This window comes from Phyllobates terribilis, unplaced genomic scaffold (assembly GCF_046119375.1).
Source record: "Phyllobates terribilis strain yellow unplaced genomic scaffold, ASM4611937v1 Scaffold_3906__1_contigs__length_68299, whole genome shotgun sequence".
Taxonomy (NCBI): domain Eukaryota; kingdom Metazoa; phylum Chordata; class Amphibia; order Anura; family Dendrobatidae; genus Phyllobates; species Phyllobates terribilis.
This window is the reverse complement of record NW_027366658.1, coordinates 9,886-25,619: the sequence shown is the minus strand read 5'-3', so window position 1 is coordinate 25,619 and position 15,734 is coordinate 9,886. Positions and strand designations below refer to the sequence as shown.

The window sequence follows — 15,734 nt, the reverse complement described above, 5'->3', positions numbered from 1 at the left end:
CGCCTAAGCCACATATGACTACACTAAATTGGGGTTTATTTATTCATCTGATTCAGACTTGACAGTTCAAAGCTATAGTGATGTAGACTGGGTTGAGTGCATGTTTAGTGCAAGGTCTATCTCTGGCTACTGTATTTTCTTAGGAGCATCTTTGGTTCCCTGGGAAAACAAAAAAGCATAGAACTGTCTCCAAGTCTTCTGTAGAATTTGAATACAGAAGCATGTCTTACACCACAAGTAAAGTAGTTTGGATTCATGGTTTATTACAAGAGCTACATGTACTAGTTGTTCTACATATTACTATATTTTGTGATAACCATCCAAGTCTTATGTAGAATTCGAATACATAAGCATGTCTTACACAACAAGCAAAGTAGTTTGGATTCGTGGTTTATTAGAAGAGCTACATGTACTAGTTATTCTACCTATTACTATATTTTGTGATAACCGAGATGTCCAACATATAGTTGCTAAGCATGTATTCCATGAAAGAACAAAACATCTCAACATAGACTACCACTAAGTTAGAGATAAAGTTGGTGAAGGATGTCTACAAACTGCACACATCAAATCATAGATGCAGCTAGCTGACTTGATGACTAAAGCATTGGGGGACGTCAACATCGTTTTTTATCGTGCAAGCTTGGTCTTGTAGATTCACCTCCAAGTCTCCTTTGAGGGGGGATGTGATGATGTGTACAATGTAACTCGTATATAAGTTTCTTTAAATGTTGTTACAAATGAATTAATTCGGTTATTTCTCTAATAACATAAGGAAAAACACTCTCTTCTTCATTGCTTGTATCTTGTTTCACCTTCATGATTAAGAATTTCATAATGTGCAATGTCTTTGATCCAGCTAGCGGCATTACGCATGTGGTGCATGTGTGGAGATTAGAAGACGCTACCTATGTTGATGTCGGAGTTCGTGAGCTTGCGCACCCTCCCTCCATATCCATATGCAGCTCCGAATTCGGTTATGCTAAGTCCAATTTGGTATAATTTTGAAAAACAAAACGAACTTGAACCATTTACATGTCAAAAGGTTTCATCCTTTTTGGAACTCTAGGTAACATGGTGGAAACTTACATTTTAGCGAAGAGAGTTACAAGATGATCTTGTAGTGTGACGCAATCCTAGATCTATAAACGAACTATATAAAAATAGTCTAGATTCTCTTTATTTATGGGTGTGTTCGGCTGGGCTTCTATAAGTACTTCTGGGTACTTATTTTATATTTTTCGAAAATAAATAACATTTAGACTCGTTCGTTTCGGCTACTTAAAAACAGTAAGAAGTACTTGAAAGTACTTATTTTCTTGAAAATGAGAAGCATTGAATGTATGTTTTTAAACAAAAAAAATACTCCTATGTACTAGTGAACCATTTCAACCCTCTCTCTCCCCGACCATTGATTGTTTCTTCATCTCTCCCGATATGTTCTTCGTCGATTTCGGTCCTCTTCTTCCTCGATTTCGGTCGAATCCAGGTTCATCTTCTTCCTCTTCTTCTTCTCATCTCGAATCTAGGGTTCATCTTCTTCCTCAACCTCAGACGAGTTTCGCCAGCACCACCACCGTCAATGTTGTCTTCTCCTTCTCCTTCTTGTCCTGTTTGATTGACAGCACGAACGAAGCCGGACGAAGCCGACAATTTCCCAGAACAAACGAAGCCGGATTCAGCCCTAATTCAGCCCCGAATTCAACTGTCAATTCAACCCTGTATTCAGCCCCGAATTCAGCCTCGTATTGAATAAGAACAAGGGTTTTGAAAATATTTGAGGGCATTTTAGTATTTTTCATTCATATTTTATAATCTAGCATCATGTTTTATCGAACATGTCAATAAATGATAAGTATATATATAAGTACCAACAATAGCATTAAATAAAAGTATCAGCACTAGCACTAGCATCAGCAACAACATGTAACAACATTCACAAACCGAACAGACCCATATCGTTTTTTCTAGGATGTGATGTTGATTATGAAAACATTGCTTTCTAGTTACTTAGAATTTCTTCTTTAAAAAAATCTTGAAACAAAGAACCTTCCAATTTGCACCCAATTCTTGACGTTTCACAAGTAAGCATCAAATCTAGATCATGCACAAAAATAAGATCCAATCAGTCATGTTGTACAGTGCTTCTGTCAGCATGAATAACTGCAAACAATCGAGTATGAATGGTCACAAATTTTTCTTTCTTAGGATGATCAGCGTTCTTCTTGAACTTGGTGAGACCTTGTCGTAGCTTCCCAAGATTAACACCATCATCAACTAAAATGCTTGTCACACCCATTTTTGAAACCTGCAAAGCATTCAAAGGTGAAGTTGAAAACCAAATGGGTTAGAATGTATTGAAGGTCGAAATGCAAGAAATTTAAAAACTTGTATACAGATTGGATATTTCGGTCCTCATCATCAAAGAAAAGCATTGAGTTGTAGGGAATCCTGGTCCTCCTGTGAATCCTCTGGAAATGATCAGTTTTGTGTGTCCTACTCGAAAAGATTTCCCTGCATATTGCAAGTAAGAGAAATCAAAAGGCTACCTAATTAGCTCTCATGGATCCAAGACTATACAGCACAATAATAGATCAAAATGCCTGCCAACTACTATAATTATAATAAGTGAATCTGTATAGAAACATCAATACAGCTGCTTAAAATGGAAAGAGAAGTCTAAATGTATTCACCTGTGTCACAAACAATGGCTGCAACTCTAACTTATCAAGAAATGCCTTGGCTATATCAGCAGTTGGTGATCTGGAAGCAATAGCTATATCAACTCCCTTGTCCTTGAGAGCATACAGAATGCCTTTAGCATGAGGATACAGAGATGGCATCTCTCTTTTAGAGCGACATTCACTGCCATGGAGTAAATGTTGAGAGCTTCAAATATACATCACATGTCTTATAAAAAGAAGTAAAAACCATATGCATAAGATGCTACTTAGTCTTGTATGAGAAACATTGCCTCATTTGAGCTTATCTGGATGTCATGAAATAATTCATGTGAATCATCAATAGTATGTTTATTACAAGAACACTCAGATTCTAGATTATTAAAGAGCTCTAGAGGACCTTGTCCCAGAATTCACATACATGCAAAAGAGGATAGACAGTCTCAGCAAAGCATAGCATAAGCTTATACGCCTGGGAAACGATTCAATTCCAATTTTTAAGCATAGCCAGGTGATAGTGGCAAGGACCAGAATAACATTCCGATTGACCATTTTACACCCAGTCTTCCTCAAAATTCGTTGTGCAAGAAGGTGAGCATGAATTACACAATAAAGGAACACAATTCGCAAAAAGTGGATCACATCTAATAAGATGAAGACAAATAACAATGAAACCCCAAATTCGAGCGGAAATGAAGCACGATTGAACGAAAATGGTTTGGAGGTAAAGCAGGAGAGAAGAAAGGTACCAGTAGAAAGGCCAGAGAGTATAATCGAGATCGAAGACGACCAAACGAGGGAGGACTTGGAATAATCCCAGCATCTGAAGAGCTTGCTCCTTTACAGTTTCCTCCCCCATCTTCCCTTTCTTTCTATGTCGCCAAGTCTCACAATTCTTACCCAAACTTGGTTTTATAGATGGGAAATTTCGCAGTGCGGATTTACAAATTCGGGTTAGTAAATTAACAAATATATATACAAGACAACAAAATTACTGTTTGGAAAACTAAGGCGTAAAGTTTATAAGCAAAAATATTAATATTTTAATTTTAAAAAAATATAATGGCTAAGATTCAACCTCATTTGATATAAGTTGAGTAGGTCAAGATCGTTGATCACCTTTGACCGGTTGTTGACCTACCGTTGATCGACGTTGATTTCGAATATTTTTTAGAGCCAAAATTTTATTTTTTTGAAGAAAGATTTTTTTCCACGCAAAATGTGTAACTTTTTTTGCTCAAAATGTGCTACATTTTTACATTAAAATGTGTGCTATAAATTTGCATATATATTGTATGAGATTTGTAAAGACAAAATCTATCATGTTCTTAGACGTGCAACATTTTTTTTACTAAGAACGTGCAATTCTGTAACAAGTAAGTGCAATAAAATTTTAAGTATTTTGTATTACATTCCGAATGATAACATTTTAAACATTTCGCATATATTGTTGGCATTTACATGTATATTTACTAAGAAGATCTAACACATATATAGTAAACCGATGCACATATGATTAAGAAGGTTATATATTAAAATTTTCAATTACATTTAAGCATAACAATATTATACATTTACTTAGAATACTTTACAGATTTACTCGGACAATCTTGCAAAATTACTCATAAACTTTGCAAATTCAATAAGAATATCTTGTACATGTGTAGAAAAGTTATGTATATTGGATGCACATCTACAATAACAAATTCATTACACTTGCACATTGTTAAGAAAAATATTGCACAGTTTGTAAGAGAACCTCGCACAATAATGATATTTCAATGCACATTTACTTTTGTAGGAAAACAAGTAAACCTAAACACATTATATTGCACATTTATTAATAATACCATGTAAGTTTACTCATACGATCTTACACAATTACTTTTAAAATATTGCACTTTATTCAGACGATCTTGCACAGTTACTTATAAAATCTTACACATTTACGCAAAATATGTTTCACATGTATAGAAAATTGAAGCACAATTGATTATCAAAACAATCAACTAACACTACTCACATTTCAGCGCACATTTATATATTTTTTATTGCACATTTGCGTAGATTTTGTTGCACATTTACATACAAAATGTTGCACATTCTTGGAAAAAAAATATTATGCTCAGAAGAAGAAAAAAATTGGGGCTGGAAAATAATTTGGTTGACCGTTGACATGCTTTGACCACATTGACCATTGATCATGGGATCAATCTTAGCCATTGAATTTGAAAATATTCATTGACTAGCATTCATTCTCATTTCTCATAAGTGAAAACTTTCTCACTAAAACCTTACCCAACTAGCAAAAAGAAATAAAGGGAGAAAAAACTCACCCTTAGTTTGGATCTTATTGACAAAACATCCAAAGATTTATCTTTGGATAATCACGTTAAGGGTCATTCACCAAGTGCTAGATAAAAAATTATCTAAATGAACATGGTAGATGAAGAAAAAATAGTTGAATTAATGATAGATGAAATTTGAGGATAGATGAAATTTTCAATAATTTTGAATGAAAGTAGATGATGTTTTGGGATGGAGATGAAAGTAGATGAAATTATGGATAGATGAAATTTTAACTCTCAAAAGACCATTTGGGAACGATGGAGATGAAATTCTTATAAACTAGCTACTTTTATCTACTTTCATCGCTTTCCATCTCCCATCCGAACACTCCTTAAGTAAACAAGAAATCATTATCCTTATCCCTGTCTTATTTCCTTTGTTCGGTTTACTTTTTCACATTTGTCATTTCGCGTTTTCAGACGCTTATATCTCTAGTTATATGTTGATAAAAAAATATAAATATTGATATTGTTAATGTGTTTATTGAGATGAACAAAACAAGATCACACATGACTGTATTTTTTTATGTATCGAGAGAAATCAACAAGATTCTCTTCAATTGTGTATAGTGTCAAACAACAATCGGGTCAAACAAAATGTCATGGAGGGAGTACATGGCGGGGATATGGATAAATAGGAACCAAATTCTATATCGAACTACTTATGTTGATATTATTGAAAATTTATCAGATTATATTTCTACTCTTAGGAAAAATTGGAGGGCTACCAAAGCTCAAAATGAAGTTGATGAGATTGTGACTAAAAAGTCTAACACAAATCCACCACAAACAGGAAAAAAAATTATGTGGTCTAAATATGTAGAGTTTTCCATTAAGATTAATTTTGACGAGGCAGTATTTACTAATGAACGTATCACAATTAGCTTTCTCATTAGGAATCACTTAGGAGATGTAAGCCATATAAATAGTGACAATGGTAACCCATCCTCCGTTTTTAAACGCATAAGCTTTGGCTCTTTCTTCCATTAGAAAGTTTTTCAACTTAACCTTTCTATCATTGAGATTAAACCTTTGTCTGATTAATGTTCTCAAGGCATTTACTCTTGCCCCCGGAAGACTGAAATCATTGTTGCTAATATTTTATTTGATATGAAAGTTTTTGTTTCTTTCACGTGATACTCTAACTGTAATAAATGTTCACAATTATATTTTTTGAGATAATATTATCTTTTTAGTTATTTTATAGAGGTTTTTGTAGTAAACCACCCGTTATATGTCGGTATTTGCAGTAAACCACCCCTTATAGTTGACTTTTCAAGAAACCACTCAAACGTTAGATTTTTATTACCAAACACCACGCATACCCGTTTTATGCAGGAGCATCCCCCAAGACAACTACCCAAGGAGCCATCACAAGAGCTATGTCAAAGGAGATCCAAGACCTCATTCTATAAGAAACTTTGACTCAAGACTTAGGGCATGATTTGGAACCCATTGCTTCTACACTTCTGGCATGTGAAAGAAGTGCTCATCCCCAACAAATCCAATGAAGACAGTCAAGCCATTGGAGGACTCCAACATGACTGCATTTGGCGTTTTTGTGCAACTATCACAACTAGACACTTAGCCGGCTAAGTTGTCTAGGTGTAACGTTTTTACCCTCTTCCCTAACTATTTTGTGGAACTTATCTTAGGGTAATTTGGTCCTTATTTCAGTTATTTTTAGGTATCAAAAGTCCAGGTTCAACCTAGGTATAAAAGCCTAAAGTTAACCTTCACTAAGGGCCTTTGATTGAATTGATGTTGTAGTAGAGTAAAAACTCCTCCTAGTTTCTCATGGGCCGTCCTTGTTAGTTTGAGCAGAGCTATCAAACTGCTTACCTTGCCTATTTCATCTTGTTTATGTAATTGATTGTGCAAACTTGTTGAATGGGAAATTTTTGGTGCTCATGGTAGTATATCTCCATATTGTGTTAAGTTATAGCTTGTTTTGATCTTTATCTTCTTGTATTGTGTTGAAGTTAATTCCAAGGTGCCTTACATAGATAGAGAAGTTCTCTTCAAGAACATATCCATTTCTTCCCTTAAAGCTCTTTCTTCCTTCTTGTTCTTGATTGTTTTCAAGTTTGAACAACACTTAGAACACTTGTTCTTAGTGTGTGTTGGTTGAACACTCTAGATCCGAGCTTGTGGGAGATAATCCTACATCACCGTTCCATCATCTTTCACGTTAAATAGTATGCTTTTACCGTTTTTCCCTTCGAAACTTCCCAAAAATTACCACTTTTACCAGGTGGACAATTTAAAGCTCTTTCAATGTCGAAAGCCCTTTGATCTCCACATTTGTAGCGAACTAGGGCGATTGGCAGCCGGCGAAGAACAAGAGGGAAGACAACCGTGATTTCAAGGAGACTTCGAGGAGATCAACTGCAAGCCTTCGAGGTTGGTACCTTCTTCTTTCCTTCTTCCAGTCGATTTATCATTAGACCCAATTGAGTTGTTGTACATCTTGCTCTTTCACTTGAACTTGAGTGTAATGGCCCTTCCTGTGAATGCATCTTGTTGTACATCTCCTGCCCTTTGAGTATGATCACAATATCTTGCTCTTGAACTTATAAATATTCAGTATAAACAATTATCTTGAACTTGATGTACATCTTAATGAATATTTAAGCAAAGTTCAGCCGCATACATAGGTATGTTAAGACTTCCTCTCGAACTTTCTACATTGAAAAATGTATGCATTGCTCAAAAACATGTCCATTTGGACACATTTCTGCAATTATGCATAATTCAGCTAACTTGCTGGAGTATCCCTATAGTTAGTGCTTCAGCAGTTCTTCTCCATGCTTCTTTTTCCTTTCTTTTTATTTTTGTATCAACAAGTCCTTTGATTAAAGTGAATAATATCTTATTAAGATATTCTTCAAGGTGATTTGAAAGTACTACACTAAATTCAACACTAAGCTGCTGTCTCTGAATTTGCATAGTATTCTCTGAATTTGCATTTCTGTTGTCAATGTATTAGGTGCATTTGAAGATGTCAAATGATGAATGTTCGATATACAGTGGCGATGAAGAGGCACTTCGGATGATTCAAGAGGAAGAAGAATATGAACGTAGATACGGAGGGCTGCCACGGGAACTGTTGGAAACGATGACCAACTATAGTCCAATGTCAAGTGGATCACCACCTCGAAGCCCACACCGTTTATCGGTCGAATTAGGTATGGATTTAAATGACCCCTTACAAAGACAACAACAAAGGATGATTGTGTTGTAAAATAAGCTAATGTCGGCTCAGCTGAAGATTGAAGAACTCACCAGCATAGTTGCTACAATGGATACTAAACTTAGGGCTGCTGTGGTGAAGATTGGGGAACTAAATAACACAGTAACAGCCATGTCACCAGTCCACATCTAGATGGAAATTACATTAATGTTAGTGTAAAGTTGAAGATGTTGTATGTAAGAGCACTAACTGATTATGAGATGTAAGAGCACTAACTTATTATGAGATGTAATAACACAGTAAAGTTGAAGATGTTGTATGTAAGAGCAAAAACCTCTATTATGAAATTACATTAATGCCAGAATTTAAAAAATTTATTCAAAGCATGGCAGAATGAATATGCATGTTGCTGAAGTATGTTCTGAGATTGCTAAATACTTGTAGAATTGTAGAAATGTGTCCAAACGTGTACAGATTGCAGAAATGTGTCCAAATGTGTACACATTGTGTACAGATTGTCCTAAAACTGATTCATTGATAGATTGTGTACAGAAATGTGTCCAAAGTTTTGTCTTTGCTATAACTGATTCATTGACAAATGTGACAAATGTGTTGGACTTCATTATGTTACTTCTGTCACCCTTCGTCCTCTGTTAAATCTCCTTCCACAATCGATTTGCTCCCTCTGTCGACCCTGTAATGGAAATCGAGAAACTCCTTCGAAACCTATGACTTTCATGTCAGACAGGCAAAAGTTAGTACTCTTACAATGTACTTTGTAATATATAATTAAGTTTGGAACGCATATAAGATGCTTTAACACATGTTCTTAATGTTGTAGGGTTTGATTGAAGCAGTAGCCGAGGTTGCTCCCTTGGCAAACACTAGAGTATGTGTAAGGCATCTGCATAACAATTTCAAAAAGCAATAGCCAGGAAATCAATTATGGAAGGAGCATCAACCCACTGGAAGTATCCACATCCTTTTTGTCCATGTGACCTATACAATGGGCACCCTAGAAACCTTCGTCCATAAATTTTGGGTGTGTGAGTTGTTCTCACTTTTGCCCTCAATTGGCACCGGCAAATACCCCCATCAACCACATTGTTTGAGTAATTAGAGTTGAAAGATCCAGTTTGTGATGACATCTTATACCCCTGAAAACTAACATTTACAAAACTTTAGTACAATATGACTGTTACTGATATACAATATGACTGTTACTCATATAAAGAGATTTTAAAACACTAGTCAAAGATTGCATTAAACCACCCACAGAATATGACTGTTACTGCAGTAAGAATCTATGCTTTTCTAGTATACAACTACCCATAACCCACCCATATTCGTCAGATTTTGGTCAAGTAAAGATAGAGAGTTTTGTTGAATTGTCATTCCATAGGATTATATTAATTTCTTAGGGTTTTTTTTAATTGCCATTAAATATCCAATCCTCCGACTATATAAACCACACTACCTCACAACTAAACACCACACAAACACCATCCACCATCCAGTGACAATGGCAAGCAAAAAACCTTTAATTTGCTTGAGCACTACAGACTCTAGTGATTCCAGTCAATATTCTAGTCCCCCAACAAGTCCAGCCACAAAAATAGTCCTGGTAGCAGCCAACCCTATCAAACTAACAAATACTACAACATGGCCAATGGAAATAGCTTTAAACTGTCCACGTGACACTGAAAGTTTCATCATTGAAATGAAAAGATCATTTGTTGAAGATGATTGTCGTCTAGTAAGTTTTTTATTTGTGTGTCCCTTGTTTTACAGCAACTAATAAAGATATTAAAGAGGTTTTTTTGTTTTATTTACATCAACTACCATACGAACATGCAGAAAGGATCTTGACAAACTACAAGAACACTGAGATTTAGCTGTATGTTAGTACACACTGTTGGCCAGTACTACTCAAACACAGCCAGGATTCATACAGGCTTGGGAGAGGGTGGAGGAAATTTGTTCAACAAAATGGATTGTGCAGGAATGATGTGTGTTTATTTCAGCTAATTACTGCTAACTTCAACGCTATCTTCAAGTTGTGGTGTGGTGTTTTCTCTATCATTTAGTTGTTGTGTTTTGGAGTTGTTGTGTTTTCGAGTTGTTGTGTTGTGGAATTAACCCTGTGTTTAAGCTGATGTTATTTTCTGATCAATGAATGAGATTGTGTTTTAGTATTCTTGAGTTGTGGAGTTAACCTAATTCAGAACCTTAAATCCATTGTCGAAGGAGGAGAACACAACAACTCTAAAACCATTGTCTAACCCCCAATTCGATAACCCTAAATTCATTATGGAACCCCCAATTCGATAGCCCTAATTCCAATTTTCCGAACCCTAATTCGAGAACCCTAAATCATCATTTCAATTTCTAAAACCCAAATCGATTGGAGAAGAGTGGAACAAACACTTACCTTTGAAGAGACGAGCAGTCGAACTTGGAAGACACCCAATAAATTGAAAGAATCACCCTCGAATTCGAATTCTGATCGAAGTCGCCACAAATTTCTCCTCTTTCCTGCTTAAAGAACAAACTGGTGTTGAGCTTCGGAAGTTATGAGCAACCGGACGTTATGTCGCCCTCCTACACGCGCAATTCAGAAGTTATGAGCAACCGGAAGCAAACCTGGTAAAAGTGGTAATTTTGGGGAAGTTTCAAAGGGCAAAACGGTAAAAGCACACTATTTAACGTGAAAGCTGGCGGAATGGGGGTATGGGTGGTGTTTTGGTAATAAAAAACCTAACGTTTGGGGTGGTTTCTTGAAAAGTCAACTATAATGGGTGGTTTACTGCAAATACCAACATATAACGGGTGGTTTATTGCAAAAACCTCTATTTTATAATATAATCTTATTAATTTATATGACGCAAGCTATAATATATAGGGATTTTTGCACTAAACCGCCCATTATATACTTAATTTATAGCAAACACACGTTATAATTGACTTATTATAAATTGCCCAAACGTTTGTTTTTTCTTACCAAACACCACCCGTTACGTTTTCCGTCAATTTTCAGTTAAAATCGATAAAAAGGACTATTTCTGCCCTTGTTTTTAGTTGCAATTACCAAAATTACCGAATCTTTATTCCACTTATACCCTTTGTCTTCTTCCTCAAGGCGGTCTACACGAGTAGATCTCTAGATGTGGAACTTCTCTTGTATGGTGAGTGTAATGGATCTTTGGATAGAATGGTGGATCTGGCCTTCAAACCCGCAAAGTCAAGCCCGGGGAGATTGTACCCCGGATTTGACTCTCCGATGCTTAAGTCAGTGATTATCCGTGAGGGTTTAAAGAGGATTTGAATAGAAGAGATGATTAGAGAAAGAGTTATTGGATCTCACGTGTAGGGATTGTATCCGACTACCTTGATCCTACCCGTAAAGGGGAGTATCTATTAAATGTCATAAATAACGTCGTTTTTTGACCGTGCGGTACTTTCTATAACGGTAAAAAGGTGTCAGAGATGGGAGACCTGCCACGCCCCTGTGTGCTACATATAGCTTGGAAGGACGTGGGCCCCTCTTGTTGTGCTTGGGGAGCAAGCTACTCATGTTTGGGCTTTCCTAGGACTTCTAAGCACCTTGAGCCGCGCCTACACCTTGGCCCAAAGGAGTTTATGGCTTACTCGGGTACCGTCTTTATGGATACCTTACGTGGATGGGTCGGGCCCAACATCCATCCCTTCGAGCCATTGGCTAGCTTGTTTGGTAAGGGTTTGCCTAGACTTGGGTGCCCACACTGGGTGTTGACAAGCCGATGTCTAGTCGAAATAGATTGCAAGAATACCCGAGTTAGTCGTAGACGTACCTGAATCCCCTAGGTAGCCCCTCGAATATTATCGACTATCATAGACGGCTATTTTCACGTGGAATCGGTTAGACGACGTGGCTACTCGGTTCCCGGCTATCTTTGGCGCTATTTTGATTTATTCGAAGTTCCCGCCTTTGTCTCGATTTGAATTTTGTACTTGAGTAGGTGGTAATTGTAAGGTTTTGCCCTAGTGTCGGTTTGTTTTTCGATGTGATGGCGCATTAAATGCACACCGCGTCGGTCACTAGAACGAGGTCTGACACGGTCTCTGACGCTTTTTTGTGCGCTACGTGGGCCTTTTATGATTGGTTGCATGGTGACGGTGATTTTTCCTATAAATAGAGCCTTCTGTGGTCTGATCTCAAACTCACCTTTGCTTATCTCTTTGTCAAAGAAAAACTGTTGTTCCTCCTTTTTACCGATCGCCGTTGTTCTTCCACTAACTCTCAGTCGACGTTGTCGCTGTTGGTTTGCTTGTTTCCTACTCACTAATGGATCCTTCTACAAGTTGGTTTGCTCTCTCTCTTCCTCTTTCTCTCTTTGTATGTGATCTTGGAGACCGTTTCCCTCACCGACGGCCATTTTGTTGTCTTAGGGATGGGTTTTCCGGTGGTCTGCTATATAGGGGAGGGATAGTCGACTAATAGGTTTTATTTTGTCTGTAATGCTAGAAACCCCCTCCCTTGTAAGGCTAGTCGTATGGACTATCCGGGGAGCGACGTCACCGCCAATGGGGGAGAAGGTACCGAGCATGAAACCGTCATCGTTGACCTTCTCGAATTTGAAGGAGGTTGCCAGCAAGTACCCTTTCCCGAGGGTACTACTCTGGCGTTGCCAGTGCCGAATTTGGTTATAACGGATGACTTCTCCCCCTTCTTCCCGATAGCATGCAAGCTCTTGAAGCCGGATTTCGCTTGTCGTTGTGGACTATTGTCCAAGCCTGTTGTAGGCGGTTGGGTGTTAACCTGGGTCAGTTACACCCTAACGTGTGGCATTGTATCGCAACACACATGTTGAGGTGTAAGGAGCTGGGCATCACGCCTAACTTTGCCGACTTCTCGATCGGGTATGAGATACCTCTGGTACGTAGCTAAGGCAATCTACATGAGTAGACCTTTAGATGTGGAACTCCTCTTGTATGGTGAGTGTAATGGATCTTCAGATAGAATGGTGGATCTGGCCTTCAAACTCGCAAAGTCAAGCCCGGGGAGATTGTACCCCGGATTTGACTCTCCGATGCTTAAGTCAGTGATTATCCGTGAGGGTTTAAAGAGGATTTGAATAGAAGAGATGACTAGAGAAAGAGTTATTGGATCTCGCGTGTAGGGATTGTATCCGACTACCTTGATCCTACCCGAAAAGGGGAGTATCTATTGAATGTCATAAATAACGTTGTTTGACCGTGCGGTACTTTCTATAATGGTAAAAAGGTGTTAGATGGGAGACCTGTGACGCCCTTGTGTGCTATATATAGCTTGTAAGGACGTGGGCCCCTCTTGTTGTGCTTGGGGAGCAAGCTACTCATGTTTGGACTTTTCTAGGGCTTCTAAGCACCTTGGGTCGCGCCTACACCTTGACCCAAAGGAGTTTATGCCTTACTCGGGTAATCCGGCTTTGTGGATACCTACCGTGGCTGGGACGGGCCCAACAATAAGTATGATACGGACGATGTACTTAGAAAATATAACAAAGCCATATGACAATCGAGCTAATCAACTAGCTAGAGGCATGTACATGTATAAATGGCTTCGAGAGGCAGTCCATAAACGTTCTAAATGACATAAGCGTATGTGTTAATATATTAGGACCTTTAGAAACTAGAATATAAGTAGGATTAAACTGAGGATAATCACTATCACAGACTAGTTAAGTCCAATGGATGAGATACCTTCATGATCAGCACTTTTTCGAGAACATACACGTAGTCAACACCCTAGGAATCAGGCCTCACAAAGTGTATGAATGGGAGGGAGAATGGCTCATGAATGATATTGCCCTCACATGATCGGCATCCTCGCGAGCAAGTTCATACTTCTTGAACAATACCTCGTATACAATACTTCATGAATAGCAAGTAACTCGGCACCACTGGCGATGGATTCGGGAGTGTGATGCATCGCGAGTGTCTATGAGTTCACGAACTTTTATATGCTCGAGAAGAGCATCGTGATCGTGAACGTTGGCATGCTTGTGAGGGACGTCGAGCTCCTGAGACTTGCCGAGCTCCAAGAAGCAGAGCGGGGACCGGCGTTAACGGCTACACGAGCTTTATGAAAATCCTTATCCACATGCAAGCTAAAACTCTTTAAGTTTAACTAGAGAACCTCCGCCATCTACCTGCGTGTGATCCGAATTTCTAATGAGTTTGTGTTTTTAAAGTGAGATCTCTCTTTCTCTCTCATTTTTCCACTATTTATAGTGCTTTTATTAATCTAGGAGAGTTTTGGGCTATATTCAAACTGGCCTTTTGGTTTTAGTTATAATGGACCTATACTATTATCCTAGTCCAACAGTAACCTCTTGAACTCTTGCATAATAGATCTGGTTTCTGATTCGAGACCCCTAGCTGTAGGGATTGATGAAGGATCATCCCCACCATTAGTGTCAACCTTTGATGGACCACTTACTAGGTCAAGTGGAAGCAACTTCCCTGTACTCCAACTTCGTTACCGAATCTTGGTTGTGTGGCGTTGTACAAGGCATGGTTATTGGATCGTTTGATGAGGTTAATAGACAATTGGATCTCTTCATTATTTCTCTCCTTTCTTCCTAATTATATATTTCCCCTTCATTTCTTTCGTATTCCGCCCTCATTCGTGTTTTTCTTATTTTGTGAGATTTATTTCCTAGATTTATTCTGATACAGCTAATCCCCGTATCAAGGATATCCGAATTGCTTGAACAATCCTTGCGGCTGCCAGAATCAACAATGGTCATCAAGGCTTCTCACTCAAGGATCAGATTTGTGGCGTGGCCAGATCGACTTGATGAGTTGCAAGGAGGAGCTGATTCAATGGAATCCATCCACCACACCATAAAGGTACATATCGTGTTAGTCTGTTGTTCTGAACTGGAATCTCTCAGCATATTATCGGGAACCGTTCATCAGAGGGAGTCTTGTATTGGCTAGATGCAGAAATGGAGGAGTATAATAAGTTACGACATCCCTGACCGACTCTGTCTCATCCGGTTGCCAACGCTACCCGTCGACTGCAACAAAATCTTCTTAATATACAATCCATGACGATGATTCTTCATTGAGATTAATGTGTATTGTCTTCTATCCAGCCATCGGCATTACACATGTAGTGCATCGTTGGAGATTAGCGGATGCTGCCTACGTTGATGCCAGAGTTCGTGAGCTTGCGCAGCCATATGCAGCTCTGAATTTGGTTATATTATGTCCAGTTTAGTATAATTTTGAAAAATAAAACAAATTTGAACCATTTACATGTCAAAAGGTTTCATCTTTTGAAACTCTAAGTAACACGGTGGAAACATATATGTTACGAGGAGAGTTACAAGACCATCTTATTGATGATGAAAACATATATTTTACAAGTAATCATCAAATCTTGATCATGCACAAAAATAAGTATCCAATTAGTCACTGTACAGTGATTCTGTCAGCATGAATAACTGCAACAATCGAGTATGAATGGTCACAAATGTTTCTTTC

General features: G+C 38.0%; 1 pseudogene; it reads right to left on the bottom strand.

Moving 5' to 3' along the window:
* Positions 1-2,125: 2,125 nt before the first annotated feature.
* Positions 2,126-3,540, bottom strand: LOC141248716 (magnesium-dependent phosphatase 1-like; annotated as a pseudogene).
* Positions 3,541-15,734: the final 12,194 nt, after the last annotated feature.